Source organism: Xyrauchen texanus, chromosome 1, assembly GCF_025860055.1.
Source record: "Xyrauchen texanus isolate HMW12.3.18 chromosome 1, RBS_HiC_50CHRs, whole genome shotgun sequence".
In the NCBI taxonomy this organism is placed as follows: Eukaryota; Metazoa; Chordata; class Actinopteri; order Cypriniformes; family Catostomidae; genus Xyrauchen; species Xyrauchen texanus.
The window spans coordinates 58,943,044-58,960,661 of NC_068276.1; the positions used below are offsets into that span (position 1 = coordinate 58,943,044).

The 17,618-nt window shown below is 38.6% G+C and overlaps 1 protein-coding gene across 1 annotated transcript in view; it reads right to left on the reverse strand.

Annotated features, from left to right (window-relative positions):
* Nucleotides 1–17,618, reverse strand: part of LOC127644767 (ankyrin repeat domain-containing protein 11-like) — a 122,850-nt gene that overhangs the window by 31,805 nt on the left and 73,427 nt on the right. The window lies entirely within an intron of this gene.

A 17,618-nucleotide genomic window follows, 5' to 3' on the forward strand; every position in this document is an offset into this window, starting at 1 on the left:
TTGTTAGTAAAGTAGCAAGTGTTTTTATAAAATTATAAACTTCACATTTCTGTTTAAACCCTCAGAAAATTGGCCACATTCACGTCTATTGTAAGCGCCTCACTGTACCCTCCATCAACATGATGCCACAAATGCTGTCGACTGAGCTTAACTTGTATAGAACCCAGAAAATTATTTTAACTTGAGATATTGAATAAGCTAACTCCTACATTTTAATGGCATGTAACTTGAAATTTTACAATTTTGACAGAAAATAAATGACCATTTTGTCTCAATTTAAATACTTCAAATACCTACTGTACCTCTTGCTAGCAAGTACTAGCTAGAACAGTGACTGCTAGCATACTGAATGCATGCTAACTGGCAATAGCATGCTTTGGTTAGCATAGCAACCTTTGTTCAAGCTCCACTATTTACCATAATGGCAACCCCTAAAACTCCAACATAACAAAAACTATGCTAAATAACCCAACAAAACTTTTAACACTAATAAGTCTCCTTTACATTCACCTAGCACAAAGAGACTTTATTTAACATTTCATTTTAACAATAACTCTACGTTGCGTGCCATGCAAAGCATGCTGGGGAATAAAAATCCCCTACCCAGTTTGTTTCATTTAAGTTAAATGTGAGGATGATTTATTTGAACTAATTTGTATGATATAATTTCTCCCCACTCAAAAAAAGAAATATTTTTGAGCATTGGGGTTTACAGTGAATGCATGAAGCAACATTCAGCACTGGAAATCAGTAGCTTATAAACACGGCGGTTGCCTGCACATAACATCACATTCACAGATCAGAGCTACCGACTAAACATTAAGATGAAGGTATAAAAACACTTAAATGTGCACTAAGTGCACTGCAATTTATTAGCACCACAGGGTGGAGACGACTGCTACCAGATATTAGAGTGGGGAAAAATCAAGATAGTATAGTATTGCGATACTCTGTCAACACACCAAATCGACACACAGACTAAAAATATCAATATTATTACAATTATTTTGCACTAAGGCTTTGAAAATGTACGATATTTACATCAAAATGCATTGGCTGCAAGATAGCACAATCTTTTTCTTCTCACTTGGGAGCAATCTTTACGCTGAATGTTCCTACAGCACGGCTGCAGATTCAAGAAGCCCTGTTATAATTTACATTTTGTAGAGGAACCAGCTTTATCTGACATGCAATTTGCAAGCCAAGTTATATAGAAGCCTTTCTTTTGTACAGCAACCTATCGCAATGTACTGCAACACACAGAACTGTGATATGCATTGCATCATATCCAAATATTATGAAAGTGCCATTTCACAGGACGAATGTCAATTATTTACCCCCACCAGAGATCTAGAACATTGTTACAAGTAATTTTGTGTGGATCATCTCTACTCCACCTTTGAACAAACATTTGTTTATGCAGAACATCAATGCTTTGCATGAGGGCAGTTTCAACACTATAATCCCATACATATTATGTATGCTTATTAAGCTCTCCAATTCAAAGTCAGCTATTTATATCCACCGCTAACGTACCACATGCGAATGCAGGTTTAGAGTAATACTTATCCAGGCACATCTATTATCAGGGTGCATGGACTGAGATGTGTCCTACAGCCCATCCTCACCCCACCACACCTCAAAGTGGCAGAAAGGTCAGCCACTGATGGGGATAAACACACACAAACACACACACACACACACACACACACACACACACACACACACGGTAAGTAGGTCAACGCATATTCTAGAACAGGGGTATTCAATTAAGTTTCCAAGAGGTCCGTCTCGACATTTCCATCACACCAAAAGGTCCGGACAATAATAACTTTTCATTTCGTAGCCATTCTGATTAAGGACAATGTGTAAGAAACAGTTATTATTTTGGAATAGTTATTATACATTTCCAAGTTGGCAGTACTACTTTGTAAAATGAGAGAATAAAACAAATTAAAAATAAAATAAAAATCAACAGTCAAAAAGTATCTTAACTGGGCAAGAAAGAGGACATTGTGGCCCAAAGACAACCAAAGTAGTGTGTGTATGTATATATATATATATATATATATATATATATATATATATATATATATATATATATATATATATATATATATATACACACACACACACACACACACACACACACACACACACAAGGAAAGATAATGTATGGGGGTTCACTTAGAGAGAAAATGTAGGTAATGCAAGTCTTAATAAACTATTTTTATATTTTTCAAACAATGCAAATATACCAAAAACAAACAAACAATGTACATGTATGTGCATGCATAGTGCAGCTTAAAAATACTGTTTGCTATGGTTATGTATAAATGGGCTGATTATCAAATAATGGAAATGTTTTTCATTGCCAGCAGAGAACTTTTAACTTCAAAGTTTTGGTTCTGTGCGAGAGAAAAATATTCAAGGATAAAGTGCTGAAAGATCAGTGCTATCTGTACCCCGGGGAGCTTGCGGTGTTCACAGCTTCATTGTTTTGTCGTGCTGCTAACCTAAAGTGTAGAAACTGTGAGATGGGGCAACCGTTTTCATGTTGTCTCATGGTCCGAAATGAACCAATCCGTAGTCCGGACCCGGACAGCGGTCCAATAACTGGTGACCTCTTTTCTAGAACAATATTCACCCAAACAAGGTCTATTTTAGGATCAAAACATCACAGTCCATTACACATCTATACATGAGCAGTGAGATGCCATAGTTCCACTGGGTGGAAGAAACTGTCATTGAAATGCTGTGTGAGTTCCCAAGTCCACTGCGACTGTACATACAGTGTCTACCGCATGATGGATCTGCTTGTGCAACTGTCTATGTCCTACAAGTGAATTGTGCATTCAGTAAGTTTTCATCTCATTGCAGGAAAAGAAACACAGAGTAGGAAACACAATAACATTAATTCCAAAAACACGGCTCATTTCCTCTGGCTTCCAACCCAATCAAAAGCAGCAGCGCATCTGCCATCAGTGTGGGTGCTTGTGTCAGACAAAGCAGTTTTTGCCTGCAGCCAGCTGTAATTCATCACATATGAGGTCTACTTTTAGCACTGTACTCTACTGTAGCTGAAGCAGACGGCGCATCACCCGGGCTTAATACTGAACATCTCCCTGTATCCGCTTCCTGACGTACATCCACACAACAGCAGCAAACACATACCATGTGAGCAAACCTGTACACAATCCCTGCAAGGGTTTCACACAATCCTGTACCCTGGCTGATTGTTGCAAGAAGTTTCACCAAAGAGGGGCCCCACTTCAGAGACACAGCTTGACGCTGCACTACACTATAATTTACCAAACGATAAATATAATCTCTTCCACGTTAATCTTAGTGGTCCAAACTAGTGGTCAATCGAATGTGGTTTTTCAATGACCATGATTAATGGTACCAAATGAAACATACACAAAATTGCAGAAATCAAATAAATGGTAAATTTACTCTACACACATGATGCTTCCAGCTATGCATACACAATTTTGTGCATAGTTGCATTCCAAAACGTGTCAGATTCATAACACAATACAAGTGCGTATTGTGTTGCATTCTCACAATTGCCACAAGGGGTGCTATAGCTGACATTGGTGTGAACTGTGCGCTGCTTCATTGAGATTTCTCTGTCAAGCCAACTACTATTATAGCTGAGCAATTGTTTGAAGAATATATATGTGCTAAGCAAAATTTAAGTTAATATATTATATACCAGAATAACAAACCAGTTATTCATCCAGTTAATGGCACAGACATAAATGCATGTAACGCATGTTCAACCAGACCATGCATTGGAAATGTTTTGTAAAGGGCGTTTCCTTTTCACAAACTTCTTAAAAATTCCCTAAAAAATAAGAATACTATGTCTATGTAACTGTCAAGTGGGCAAGGTTATTAGCAGATATCTCAAAATGGTAAAATATTGGCTGATGATTTAGCCTGACTGATATAACGATCTCCAATCATCAGCAATTATGACATATTTTAACATCTTATTTACCAGTGCCATTCACTGGTTTCCATTTTCATTGCATCTTTCTAGGTCATTACACCCACAGTAGCTGGGCTTCCATCCAACTATTTATATGCACATTTTGAAATTGCTCATAAGAAATCCTGAATTGAAACACTTGATAAGTGAATGCACTTTCTAAAATTGCATAAACTGTACTGCGCTAGGAGGAGGTAGACTTTCTAGAGTTTTGTATGAATTAAAATGAACATTAAGGTGATTGAAACAGTTTATTCTCAAAACGATGACATGTTTTGACCATTCGTATGAGCGTGCAATAGCTTGATGTGACTGGCCCATCGTAAGGTCTGACCTTGGCACACAATGCTTTGAACATAATCCTTGTCCTTTGAAAGTGTTTCACCCAAAGCTAGTCGATAAAGTGGGTCCTCACAAACCGCCAGAACTGTTTTGAGAGCGGGCGCTCCCAGGTATACGGGCATCGCAGCCATTTCAGCTCCATTATATCAAATATCACACTTATTCTCCAGCATCTCCTTGCAGCATAAAAACAAATACGAGGTAAAATTGCTCCAATCCTGCAAATAAAACTCTCCCCGAAGCAAGGAGGTCGTTCAGCTGCTCCATCATGACATGGCGGGCTCCCTTAAGATAATGCGCATGACGTATTGAATGGAAACGCACAACATTTTGTATTTTTGTACGTTTCATTTTTGAAATGTGCTTAAAAAAAACCCTGCATAACATCTAGATGGAAACCCCACTAGTGAACTTTCACTAGTCCAAAATCCCACTCCACATGTCTACATAACTAGACAAACAAAAAATCTTAAATTATTAACAAAAATCTCAAAATGACAAATATTGGCTGATGAGTCGGCATGTCCAATATTCTGATCTATATCCAGCCGCATTTCAAAATACTAAAGGAAGAAACAAACTGTGTTATTCATTGGTGCGCGCTGCCCACTGTGAAATATCATTGGCCCAAAATCTTACCCCACATATCTCCAAATAAAAATCCTTTTTAATTGTATGTTTGAAATAAAAAATATTCAAACTTGCTTTGTATTGGAGAGAAAAAGCTGTTTATTCGTCAGTAGTTGACGCAAGAAACTTGTTACACATGTTCAGGGCACGGCGCTAAGGCATAGGCCTAGTCAAGTTCAGTTTTATGTGTATCACACCCAGGTTCAACTTACTACATTTTTTCAGGCTAGCTGACAGGTAGATAGACAGGTCTTGTTAGTGGATGGCTGGCTCTGTGCCATGGGATTAATGTGGCCGGAATTCAGGCCTCTCAGTTTGCTGAGGCCGACCCTGGGTCAGCTGGCCAGTGCTTAGCCAGCTTCCTCCTGCCTGCTGACGGTGCAGTCCTGCCTCTGCCCAGCCAGGCACACAAAGCTCCCTCTAATCTCATGCTTCCACTGGCCCCGATGGCCCCCGTCATATGCACATGTGTGCATACTACACAGATTTGAATGGGAAAACAGCACATCATGTCTATTCTTCCAGGAACAAAAAAAGCTAAACACGACACTATACAAAATGCCCCTTGAAAAAGCAAATCACCGCAAACAATTACCTTAGAAATATCCCCAGAGTCGGTCACGCAATCGCTCGAGACAGGCCTTGTATGACACGCTCACACAAATGTAGTGTCGATACACTGTATCTAAAAGAGTCAAAATGAATAGTTTGTAATAGGACAGCGCTAGCTCTGCTTAAAAGGCATTCACACTAGGGATGTGATGTAGTTTGTAATATAAAGTAGTGGTCAACTGATAAATCGCTGAGGCCGATAAATCGGCTGATATTCTGACTTTTTTAATGTTAGGCATCGGCCAATACATTTTCCCGTTTAGCAGATTTTTTGGTATTTTTTTGAGGGTGCCGAAAATCGGCTCCTTGCATATGAAGCGTTTGAGACAGGTAAATGACCCGTCGCTGTTTGTTTTGTTGTTACATGCCATCGTGTTACTACAATAGTAGACCAATGTGCAACATAGTGTCATTTAAACGTTTTTTTTTGTTTTTGTGTGAAACTGTTTATAGTGCTAAATACATTTTTTTTTAGCAATTTTAAGTTTGTTAATATATTACATTTTGTGATGTATCTGCATTGTATCGGTTTATAGGCCACCCTGCTCTCTGTATATCAGTATCGGCCATTATAAAAACCCATATTGGTCGACCACTAATATATGGTTAACCGCAAGGGTTCTCTAATGGTTATTTGTTAAGAGTGGGGACTCGGGAATAAAGAATGTTTATTGCAAAATATATACACAGTATATATTTATTTTTAATACATAAACCCATTTGTATTGATTGTCCAGAAGAAAAAATAAATATTATATTGTGATTATCATTATTGTGATATACATTTTTTCATATTGTGATATAAGACTCTGGTCATATCTCCTACCCCTAGGGTAATGTAACATTTACTATACTTAATACTGAAGGACGTGTCGAAGCAGTGCAGATATTTTAGTCACCGCAAACACAAATTATGAAGGTTTATGTACTTCTTCAAAAATGAACAAAGTGACGTTGATGAGTTTGCAGGTTAGTGTATGAAACTGGTATAACTGCGCACTGAACGTTTATAATGCAATTTCTCTGTATGTAGCATTGATAGGTTTCAATCAAGCTGTCAAACCACAAAGACATACTTGCTACTAAAAACACAGTGTGTAGGCTATATGAAGGCACACACGCACACCACACACACACACACACACACACTCTATATCAGCCAGTGATGTCCTTTGATAATGATTTAGGGCAAATTTAATGGAAAACAATGCAATTTGTGCTCCGTTGCACTGCAGAATTTTGAGCAGCCTCCGGAGTCATAGATGGATGCTGCCGACAGGCACGGGGTGGTGTACATACTTTCATATAATTTTTTTAAAATTATTATTACTCTAAAAGACATGCAAAACAGCTCTTTTCCTTTAAAATTATGTTATGCTGTTTTTAACAGTGCAAAATGATCCTTTAAAGATGTACTGGGACTAAAAATCAGCCCAGAACAGGACACTGGTGACACCAAATGGAAATATTAGCTACAAATTCTGCTTACTGAAAATACAAAAATATGTTAGCTACATACGCTGCTTACACACAGTCACTGATTACAAACATTTAGAATATTTTCAATAAAAAAAAAATGGTTATATCTAAATATCCTTTTCAAAAATACATATTGAATGGAAGTGCATGCTGTACTGATGAAACCAAATCAGACATGGCATTTGACATTAGGATTTTATTTCCCCACAGCATATACATAATATTCAGCATTATATATATAGTACATTAATATGGCACTATCATTGAACTCCGTAAACTAATTTTTTTTATCTCAGAGCAGATTACTCTCGCACTTCAAACAGACATTCGATCCTTCACATTTTCTCTCTCCTGCTCCTGGTACTCCCTGTATTACATTTGCGTTCAGTTTTCGCAGTTTCAGTATTTTAGCGCTCCTTGAATGCACTGAAGTGATTTCCATTTGTATCCAAGTGCTACACAGCTGTAGGATGTTGCGCATAATGGATAAAATAGATGCAAAATAATAATAACATAATTTTTTTTTTAAAGTCTACACTCCATGATGCGCATCATCACATTTTTGAAAGACAATGTAACGTGCCACGATAAACTGTTACAACCCTAGCTCACACTTTACCAAAGTAAAATGAAGAGACCAAACCTATTATGCAACAATTAGCCAAATTACATCTTCTATCCCGCCATATGATTTGGTCTCTACAACGGGTCACTGCTTAAAGTAGCTTCAAGGTATAATTCAGCCCCAAAAAAGAACATTTTGGCATTATTTACTCACCTTCATAATTCCAAACCCATTTGCCTTCCTTTACTTTATGACTATGACTACATTGCATCCATAAGTCAAAATAGATCAAATAGGTTTGGAATGACATGAGGCTAAGAAATTGACAACATATTCATTTTTAGGTGAACTACTTTAAATATGCATAAATTAACTATTTAATTTTGTCACTCTTTGCCAACAATCGCTGTTGCTCAAGTTGCCTGAAATTGCAAACTCTCAGAGCGACTGGACTTCTGGTAGATTTAAATCATTATAAATGTGAACGCCCCTTGATTCTGTGTCAGCACAGGGGATTACACATCACCAATGAAGCACATCAAGCAATTTCCTGTAAGGAAAATGTACAAATTGTTAGCATTTCAGGCCCGAGAAGGTGAAACATCAAGAATGAATTACTCTGTACCTCTAATCTCAGCTGAAACATATATTTCTCCCTCCATCGATCAATAGAGTTCCTCTCTTTGCAGTCAAACAGGGACCAATGCTGTAGCTCACCACAGGAAGTATAAACCCACTTCATCCCCATTCCTCACACAATCACTGCCTCCCCAGCACAATATGACTACTATGGGGTGCTTTGGTAACAGTGCCTCCTGCTGAGATGAAAGGGCCCACAAACCCCCAGCTCTGCACCATGGTAACACAGGGTGCTGTCATCACATCCACTGATATTTAGTGTAGCTGTCTCTCACACTTGCAGAGAAAACATGCAGTTGCCAGAAGTAAAATGTAAAAATATGTAGAGAGTAAAATTCTACTTTTCAACATATATAATCAATATAATCGTGATGATATAAAAATGTAGCTATATTGTTATTTTTGGCCATTAAGATTCATAGAGTGCATCAGTAGAATCATTTCATGACCGTTCAGGGCTTTATAATGAATCAAAACAACATCAAAATGGCAACATGATCATATGTGATTATTTAACTACAAAGGCTGCGATTAAAGACTGATAAATATGGTCTGTGTGTGCAACAGAATGAACCGGCGACGTGCTGATGATCCGTGCATGCGTGGAGGCGGCGGGGCTCATGGACTAGTGTTTTTACCGCAGTTCACCTGCATTGTGAAATACTGCCGGTTCAAGCATTCATGCAATTCCAAACATTATTAAATGCTATAGTTATTATACAATAATCTACAATGATCCGCATCCCATCACACAATCAGTGTGGACTGCACTGTAATCCGACTGCATTATGAACATGGAGATGTGTGGGGTATAACGAGGGCCATCATGGTGATTTGATGGTTCCCAGGTGTTGCTGAGAGCAGCTTAATGAACAGAGCTCTGAGGTGTGGTGCGCTCACTCTCTGCTATGGCACTGTAACAGCCTATTTACATTTCATATAAGAGGGGCCACTGCGGTGAGCCCTGTTTGGTGTGCAAATAGAGTGCTGCAGAGGCCAGCCAGGCCCTCGGCCGTTTCCAGGCAACAGCGGGATGGGGTTGGCTGAGCAGACCCTGACCCACACCAATTCATTTGATTAGAGGCTTTTGTGACAAAAGGATAGGTGACAAATAAACAGAGCAAGGCGGCAGGCCACGGTCTTCTACCTGCAGACACCTTTTATTATAATGTATATGTTTACATGCATCTTGCTGTGTGTTGCTGCTAATGAGTAGACACACATGGAGTGGTGGTGGTGTAGTGGTCTAAACCACATAACTGGTAATCCAGTAATCAGAAGGATGCTGGTTCGATCCCCACAGCCACCACCATTGTGTCCTTGAGCAAGGCACTTATCTCCAGGTTGCTCCAGGGGGATTGTCCCTGTAATAAGGGCTCTGTAAGTCGCTTTGGATAAAAGCATCTGCCAAATGCATAAATGTAAATGGATGTACACACATGGATCCTGCAACCACAAAATTGCACAAAATGCATAGAAGCTGCAAAAAATGGATTAAAAATGTATAGCAAAAATATTCAGGTATATGCAAATATATAAGTAGTCTGAAAGGGTAGGGAGACATTGACCATGTTTACAAGGACACCATGCGACTTTAGGCTCGAAATCGGTATATGGGTTTACACGAGCAGTGTTGGCGGCTTTCTCTTTACTCCCATATACATGTGGTGGTGGCGTAGTGTCTAAAGCACAGGGCTGTTAATCAGAAGGTCACAGGTTCTAACCCCGCGGCCACCACCATATTTTCTCATCAGTTACTCATCCTCATGCCATCCCAGATGTGTACGACTGACTTTCTTCTGCAGAAAACAACTTAGAACTTTTTTAGAAGAATATTTCAGCCATGTAGGTCCTCACAATGCTTGAAATTGATTTCCTGTAAAGATGCTTTGAAACGATGCTTGTTGTGAAAAGAGCGATACAAATAAAAACAACTTGACTTGTCAATGCAAATGAACGGATGCCAAAATTTTGATGCTCCCAAAACCACATAAAGTCATCATAAAAGTAATCCATATGACTGTGACATGAAGCTAATCATTTTATAAAAGCACTTACTTTAATTCTTCTGTTAAAACTCATGTATTATTGGAGCAGTAAAGTTGTTTAAATTGTCATTTTTACGGTCGTTTTAGGGTTTTAAGGTTTGTTGACATTACATCATCATGATACTGGAGTTGTAAAATTGGCTAAAACTTTACACACTAAAATCATGCTTGCATGCATGTTTATATCTTGTGGCTATTCTTTTGAAAAAGTGAGTATTTTAATGATCAAAATTTGGCCCCATTCACTTCCATTGTAAGTGTCTCACTGTAACCCAGATTTGTGTTTTTTGCATTTTTAAAGATTTTTTTTTTCTTTTTCGGTAATCAATATTATGCCACAAATGCTGTTGAATGAGCTTAACTTGTATTGAACTGAAATATTCCTTAAGAACATTTAAAATTTGATAATAATTTCACCTACAATAATACTATAGTATTCTCAGTGCTGTTTTAACACATTTTGCCATATTTCAAATTCCAAAGTGATTTAAATTTCAAATCTATGCACATTTCCCACAAAATCAGCACAGAATCCATGTGGGTCTAGTATTAAGCCAACTCTGACCCTCTGTTCAAGCTTTGCAGCAATGAATAGCACACACTCATTTCTGACATCGAGGTGAAAGTGCAAGCTGCTCTGAAAAACAGCGAATCTGACTTGCCATGTTATTCTCTAACTTCAGATTTTCTTCATATCTTTCTCCTGGGCTCCACTCCTCCTCTTTTCCACATGCAGAAATATATCCTACCATCTCAGAAACTGCCAGAGTTATGGGGAAGATCATAGCGCACCAGCTGACACACATGCACGCATGATATGCAACACAAGGCCTGTTGCCTAGCAACGCATGGACAGGGGCACGTGTTTCTGAGCACAGCGAGAGAGAGAGAATCAGGGAGGATGGTGCGGTGAGGAGGTGGACGGGAATGCTAATGAACATGTGTGGTCATGCATTTATTTGTGGAAAACCCTTCTTGCCCTTTAACAGACAACAATGATTTTTTCAATCCACTGCCAATGCCTACTGGCCCAGTTTACTCCTGGTATATCTAGTATTGGATGATTCGATCACAAGTGTTCGACAAAGCCTGACTGTCATGTATACCTGGTATTAATGTGTCTCAAATGTGTCTCTTGTTAATAATGTGAACGGATTTCATTGAGGAGAGGGTCAATGTATGTTTCGGACTAGTTTTGCATGGCATCCTAATGCAACTATATTAGAGGTACTTAAGCCTAAAAATACCAAAGCTACCGAAGTGTTTTCAAATGGTAGTATTGAAAACCCGATAGTATCTGATCCCACATTGTATGTACTGAAGCAATTCGTATTTGTTACACCCAAAACAGAATTTGAATCTGTATGTCTGTGACTACATCTTGCATAATCCTGTGCATTGAACTAACAAGTTATAAATTAAATGATTTTAATCTGGTGGTGGCAACTTTATATTGAGATAAATAATACTTTTGTGCAGTGATACTCCTTGGTTGCACAGAATATGGTTGTGGTATTGAGTCAAACCTATTTGGGGCACAGCCACATTACAAGGTCCATTTCAAGCATCCTGCTTTTATTTTGAATTTGTGCTTTTATTATGATATGTGTGTTTTTTGCAGGAAGCTTCACTTTTCCGGATAAACAGTTTGCATCACGGCCCAGTGTAATCATTGAAGACACGTCTGAAATCTCATCTCTTTACTCTGACCTTTGAGTCTGGCATATGAAATGTAGGACAGTTTTGGACTACTGGTGTTTGTGTATATGGTAATTTTGAAATGTTATGTTTAAAATTGTATTACTGCGAAGCACCCTTCCTACTTTGGTCAACTCTGTTGTTTTAAATGCTATATAAATAAAGCAGAGTTGAGATTAAAGTGCAAATGCTGTGATTTTAATTATATAAATATATAGCTTACATGTGCTGCGTGGTTCACAGTGGATTAGTGCTTTGCATTGTCATCTGATACAACGCAAATGATTCTCAATGTCTGTGGAGTTTCAAGAGTATGAGTGGTCGGATTCATACATTAAAAGTACACGGCTCATCCATGCTAAGACTGCAGCCTTGAGCGGTTTAATAGATCACACTAGGACATGCCACTTCGATTAATTGTCCATTTCAGGGTTAAAGAAGTAACAGAGCACACGTTCAAAATAAGCCTGTGAGCATTTGAAAGCAGTCGTGTGTCAGTCAGATTGCGTGCTGGTACTGGACTGAGTCGTTGCTCGGTACTACCGGTACTGCACTGGTATCATTACATCTTTTTTTATTTTAGTACCGACTTGGTACTGAAGTACCAGTACTTTTGACAACACTAGCCTGTGGCGGCTTTTGTAAGAATGATGCATATGTGTGTCTGGGATTTTCATATGCCTGATTGTAGGTTAATCATACACAACTCTACAACCACCATGCTATGGAAACAACAAATACAAATCAGACCCTTTCTGCATCTCAGAATCACTGGGAGATGAAAAACCCACTAACACACACAGTCCACAGTTATGGTCAGCCAAACCACTCTACTTTAGGCTTTTCACAAAATGTGAATTCTCAACACTTCGCCCATGCCTGGCTGCCAAACCGAAACAACAAATGGTGAGCATGTCTTTCTAAACGCTTTCAAATGAGGGTAGCGTGTTTGAGTATTCTTATCCAATCACAAGAGCATGTAAATTAATGGAACAAAGTAGAGGTGGGTGATATGACCAAAATCTTATATCATGATATGAATAATTTTATTACATTTACATTTATGCATTTGGCAGATGCTTTTATCCAAAGTGACTTACAGTGCACTTATTACATGGACAATCCCCAGAGCAACCTGGAGTTAAGTGTCTTGCTCAAGGACACAATGGTGGTGGCCATGGGGATCGAACCAGCGACCTTCTGATTACCAGTTATGTCTTTTAGCCCATTACGACACCGCCACACCACTATTATTATATAGTACATTCATGTTTGGTTTTCAATGAACCTAACAATAATGCAAAATTTCACATTTTGTCACATTTCAGTCTGATGTTGACTAGTATTTTGCTTATTATAAACTTTCCTAGAGAAACTTGACATCTTCTCCAAGAAAATAATACACAAGTAAAAAAATATCCAACAAAAATAAACAATTCGTTAGACTCTTAATGATTTAAGTCATCTCTGTAGAGAATATTTGAATCTCTTTTGGCAAACACAGCCAATTCATTATCTAATATCTAACATCATTAGAACAGAATTAATTTTTTAAGAGTGGTGATGTGTAGTTTAAAGGTGCACGCAGTAATTGATGTCGTCTTGGACTTACACTAGCTAGGTTTACATCAAAATGTTTAGCATTTTAAATGCACATTTCTGAAAATTCGACTTAAGAAAATATGAACATCGCGTGTTTCCATGAACTGTAAATGCACATTATCTTGAGGCTTTTTTTTTAAAGTTTGGAGCAGCTAAACGACCTCTATTCTTCAGAGTGAGTTGCATTTGCTGTAATTGAGCAATTGTACATTATGATATTAAATGCTGCCAGGAGACGTCGTGGAATAAGTGCAATTGCTCAAAATGGAGGGCTCAAATGTCTATTCCTATTCGCAGAAAGCCTCCATTAATGCTACCTGGCAGCACCCACGCTCAACAGTTCTGGTGGATTGTGAGGACCCACTTTAACGACGATCTGTGGGTGAAGCACTTTCGACTAACCAGGGCTACGTTTGAAGAATTGTAGTCATGTCAAGCTCTCGTACAGCTAGCTATACCATCCGACTAGCCCATCATACTTTATAAATGGTCATGACATGTCATCGTTCATGAGACGTTTCAATCACTTTAATAACTCTAGAAAATCCACCTTCTAGTGCATAACATTTTAAGTAAATTTTGAGTTTATTTGCATATCAAGCATTCAGGACTTCTTATGCATATTGGAAATATGCATTGCTTTATCGGTTTCCCTCATCAGTGATGGTTAAGATTTCATGCTGTCTAGCCATTTGAGAAGTTTGTCTTACTCTGCAGTGCTTTAAGATAAAACTCTATGGAATTCAAACAGGTCACCTAAGTTTTGTGGTTTGTGCCGCAATATCAATGGACACCGAAGGGAGTAGCGCGTGTAATCTCGCTCTGTGGTCTCCTTTCTCTGGAGTACAAATGGGAAGCCTGCTAGACTCACGTGCACTTGCATGCTCCAGAGGTAACAATTCTTTCAGTCTCATGTGAATCAGCTCCACCATCCTTCACTTCTCTGACAGAACGTGTACAGTGTACGTGTAATGTGAATAGAACGAGGTGCACACTTTTACCACAAAGTGGCAATTTTTGCGTAACCGCGATAGATATGATAATCCAAAATATTCGGTTTATCGTGTCTACTAGTATATCGCCAACCCCTAGACCAACGTTACACTGAGTGGACTGACAGGAATCACTGGCTCTGTTCCAAAACCTCGAAAGCTGCTTTCATAGGCAGTATTATAAAAAGACTCCTGACACCAAGGCTAAGACTGTATCCTTAGCACAGAAGGCAATCCCAGAATGTGTTGCGATTGAATTCAGCAAAACAAATTCATCCAAGATGGTGGATGAAGTGAGAGAAATGTTGCGCTTCTAAATGAAAAAAATGTAGGAGCACACAAAGAAATATAGGATGTAATACAGAGTTTATTAACAAACAATTTATTACATACATATTTATACTGCGTGTATGAGTGTGCGCGCGCGTGTACTAAGGGACACACATCTATGGAACAGCACAAACCACCCAAATCACACATTGACCCAAGCCTACTAAAATCAAAGGATATCAGATGTCAAGCTGCTTTTGTATGTTGACCGTCTGGCATACTTAGAGGTCAGATATGAGCGTGAAGCGATCGTCTGTGTTCTGCAACTGCTTTAATGTCCTTGAATAACATATAGCGAGCAAGTAAGGGCAGCCGGTGGACTTTCTGGTGCCATCCTAGGTTAAGATGGTGCCCCCCTAGGGAGTTGGTACCCTACGTAAACTGTGTAGTATGCGTATATGTACTGATAATGGAATACTGCACCATATCAAAGAAAAATAAATAATAATTTGCAACACTGCAGCATCCCACAAATTGAAATAAATGTAAAAAAGGATGCTATTTCACATGTGCATTTAAAGTATAACTTTTTAATGTATATAGACAAAGTGCATATAAATGTAACAATTCAAAATGAATACAATCTGAACAAAATAATAAATTGGCTCTGCCCTCCCTCACGCATCTTTGGTTCATTGGTTGACACTGCTTGTCTCATTGACAGGAACAACAGGTGAGGCTTTTAGTCTGAGCAGACAGTCACAACGAATGTGTGCGCTTTAGCATTTAGGCCTATTATTATTTTATTTCTTTTTTTCGTTCTCCCTCCACCGGCTACAGTGGACGTTGTTCTCAGCATCCCTAACGTTAGCCGTCAACGTTGTGAAGAGACTTCAATAGTTGAACCTTGCGAATCCCCCTCGCCGGATTCCTCTTTCTTCTCATCTCTTCTTCCTTTAAAATAAAATTACTGATTAATCTTTAAATCGCACACTGTGCTCGTAAATAATTTTTCCGGTTCGCACATAGCTAATTTTAGGGGCAAATGCAAGTGAAATACTCGCACTGTAGAGCCCTGAATAACTTATAAACATTTAAAGACAGAGCTCTGAGGTCATTTATCGATGGCATATGCTGCTGAAGACACAAGTCAATGTTATTTCAACTTAATAATAATAATAACAACAGAAATAGTGCATAACAGAGGAATTTCTGTGAACATAGCGGGCCATCAGCGCTCTGGAGCAACCGCCCACTCTCAGGGCTGTATTGGTAATCTGGCATACCGGGCATTTTCCCGGTGGGCTGACGCACTTTGGGGCCGATCAGGGGTGGACTGTCCTTAGGGAGAACAGGGACTTAGCTGATATTCATCACCACGTTGTGTAGAAGGGGCCACAGCAACCAGTTTTGGGCCAGTTTATATGTAAAATCCTGGGCCGATTTCGCTTCCCAGTCCACTCTCATAACTCACTATGAAAGATGCAATCGGTCTCTAGACTACTTGAATAATTTGCAATAAAATCTAAATAGTTTCTATACTTATAATCAACAGTTTTAAAATAATAGCTTTATAGTAATATTTTTATGTGATTACATCATTCAAAATGCTGCATGGATTGTAGTTCAAGCCTTCATAAATGATGTAATGTACACAGTCGTGTATCTTTGTCTTCTTGTCTGATTATCAAGAACTGTTTACTTTGTAATGCTGCACTTTACCTTGATGCTGTTTGGTTTGGTTCATGGCTTAGAATGCTTTTATGAAGTACTGTAGTGCTCTATTTTAAGAGTCATCACATTCTTAGCTTACAAACATGCTAAAGCCAAACTATTGAAATAAATTGTGAGTCAGGCCTCCTGTGCGCTTCACCTGAGGGGCACTATATGTGCTGCCTACGTAGAGCGTTCCATTTCAGTTAGGATGCTGCCTTAGCAGGCAGCTGCTTATATAGGTTATAACAGAGCCCTTCAGCCGTGATGGTGAATTCAGATGGGATTTCCCTCTGCCTACCAAATCTGCTTATAAAGCAAAATAAATCTTGCTGGTGTAATGCATAAAGGGCCATGAACAGTGATGGGCAATGTAAAAATAATCATCACAACAAATAGATTTCTCCTCCAGATAACAGAGGAAGAAGAGGGAGCAGAACGAATAAACTGGATTCTCATATTGATAGAAGGGCTGCAGCAGGATTAGTAATGACAGCGGATTCACACTCGCCCTCATAAAGAGACCTGTGCACTGCAGGTAAGCCAGCTACACACCACAAGAGTTAATCAAGTCATTTGTCACTTGCCTTCAACCCTCACATATTGGCCTACACTCAGGATCCCAAATGAACTTTTAGCTACAACAGTCAATGGCAAGTGTTGAGACAGAATGTATTTGACATGAAATGTCACTTTGCATTATTTCAGTATGTTCACAGAATGCGTTTCACACATCGTTCACACAGCGTGTCACCAGATGAATTCACCAGAGAATTTTATATATATATATATATATATATATATAAAAAAGACATTCAGATAAAATGCATTACATTCTTGTAGCAGAAGAGTTCATCATTGACAATACAGAAAGCGACTTTAGAATACAATGTATTGTTTACTACCATATTATTGATCATAAGTCAATCACTGACGCACAGTTCACAGCAATACATTACACAAGTGAATAAGTCAATCAGTTGAGATTTATTATGAGGGCTTGTTTAAGGACCATCAATGTACACCTGCGG